The sequence below is a fragment of the Theobroma umbraticum genome, unplaced genomic scaffold, assembly GCF_002168275.2.
Source record: "Theobroma umbraticum cultivar Fairchild unplaced genomic scaffold, ASM216827v3 scaffold_56.0, whole genome shotgun sequence".
Classification (NCBI taxonomy): Eukaryota; Viridiplantae; Streptophyta; class Magnoliopsida; order Malvales; family Malvaceae; genus Theobroma; species Theobroma umbraticum.
In genome coordinates, this window is record NW_018397256.1 from 11,240,527 (window position 1) to 11,242,881 (window position 2,355).

Here is a 2,355-nt window from a genome sequence, read left to right on the forward strand (position 1 = left end):
TATAGAGTTCTCAATTGATTTTATGACACCAGCGAAGACAATAGGCAGGCTGAACGAAGAAATAAAGAAGTGAGTTGATTGTAGCTTAATTCTTTCTCTAATTCATGAAAGATTTTTTTTTATTTAATTGAAGGAAGGGGATTCGAATCTTGCTTGTAGACAGAGATTATGCACCAACTAATGAGTCAAATGTTTGGATACCTCTAATTCATATAAGATTGGATTATGAGAAAATCAAACATTGCTATAGTTCCAAGCAGGTGTCCTTATGCTTTGGCATTTTCATTGGCCTTAAGAATTATTAAAGGAATAAATACTTTTCCCCTAGTCTGGCCCTGTAGACTTAATTTCTCTGTCGTAGCTACATGTTCTCATAGGTTGCTTGTAGCATTGGAGTGTTTTCTGGACCCTGTAGAATTGTGTGAGCTGTCTGATTCATTAACCAGCACCCTCTTCTCTGTAAGCCTACAAGTTCTAATGACCTTCTGACACATCTCTCTGTTTTAGTTGAAAGGAATTAGGAGAAGCAGAGTTACTTTAAGCATCTAAATCTGACAAGATGATATCTAATTGGCATAGTCTTGTGAATTATGTTTCCCTGCATCTTAAGTTTCCTGAAAACGAATGCTTGCATATCCCTTAATGCAGCCAGACTCCGAAAATCCTTATCCACAGTAAATAATAAGGAATGAAACATATAATTTGATAGCTTTTTAGCGAAAAAATCAATTCTTGTTAATTTTTTGCATTGCATTCAAAGTTCATGTTGGTCTTGTGCGATTCATATTCTTTATGCTGTCATGTTTAACCAGGCATTTGGAGACCAATACCTTGTGGCATCCTAACCACCTTGTGGTTGTGAAGGAGATTGAGAATGTCAATAAGATAAAGATGGCTCTCTATTGTAATCATACAATGAACTTCCAGGACTTTAGAGAGAAGAACAGGCGTAGAACTGAATTGGTCCTTGAATTGAAGAGAATTTTTGAGGAGCTGGGTGTAAGATACAATCTCCTTCCCCAACATGTGAATCTCAACCAAGTGAATCGAGACAGGCCAGAAGCAACATACGAGACCACCTGATTGCTCAAGAATGCCTTATATGATTGGTAAGCATGCCCATTTTACTCTTCAACAAAATGAAAAGTTGTTTAACTAACTGAACAATCAACATCAACAAATCCTTCTTTTTGGCATGATAATATAGGAGCGGCCACTAAGTCTAATATTTAGGTCTCTAACATTTATCATATCAGATTGCTATTTCAGCTTATGTTACTATGTGTGCTCTCTATCTGATTTTCATTTGTTGAATAAATAATTCCAGATTGTACTCACAAGTCACAATTTGTTCGAATGATAAAGTTTGAGGATTTTATCAGTTGAAACCTTGTACGGTTTGAGAAAGGAGAGGATTATAAATTGCGGCTACTTGTAATCTCACTGTAGTCGACTTTTTATTGAAACTTTTTGTAAAGGGTTTATGGAAGAGAGCATTCTGGTATACTAGTAGCTGATATGAAGTGACTATGTATTTCTTTCTTTCAAAATGTGTATACTCAGTTCTCATGATATCCTTGTTTCAACTAGGGATGGCAACAGGCAGGTACTGTTATGGGAGCTCGGCCAAGAGTCGTAATCAAGCCCTTTAGTTGCTATAATCTTAACATGGGTGAGAGAAGAATGATCACGCACAAATAGGAAGGCATTTTCATGGTGGTAAATATAAGTAAATATTTAGTTCTGTGATATTTTCAAATGTAAGCTTATTAGTGTATCTATGGACTTGAAAGGGTTAAGACCACGGATGCTATGTAGCATTATGGATTGGTTCAAGTTTTGTTTCCCTTGTTAAGTCTTAAAATAAGATGAATGCATTTTGACTTTTGCCATGATTCAAGTCTGTAATCCCATATTCATATGCTCATCAGGTTCATTCTGTGAGACTAGTTTTCTATGTGAATAGTATTAAAGTCCCGACAATTGGACCAAAAGGCCCAAAGCAACGATGAGATATTCCATCTCTGCACGAGTATTTAAGGTGAGGGGACCAATGTCCCAGCCTTCAAGAGCAATCCATTCCATGTAAGCTCAGTCTAGTGGGATAACCTTATCTATTAAGCCCCAGGTGTAGAATTTGCCACATAGGACAACATTAGAATGACAGGTCAACCTGAAATCTCCCATTTCCTCCTCTCATCTGATTCCCTCTTCTTCATCCAATATCTAAGCCATAATATCCTTCGTCAACCAGCGCCAAAGTCCAAAACTTGAAACCAATTACATTCTACTAAGCAAGAAGAAAAAACAGCAAAGAAAAGGAAAAATATCACCAAATGGCCTCTGTTTCAATGG

The 2,355-nt window shown here is 36.8% G+C and overlaps 1 long non-coding RNA gene across 1 annotated transcript; it reads left to right on the top strand.

The window, feature by feature from the left end:
• LOC110411345 (uncharacterized) lies at positions 1-1,917 on the top strand. Its single transcript, XR_002444753.2, has 3 exons — positions 1-69; positions 813-1,109; positions 1,591-1,917. It is a non-coding gene; the product is annotated as an uncharacterized LOC110411345 (long non-coding RNA).
• Positions 1,918-2,355: the final 438 nt, after the last annotated feature.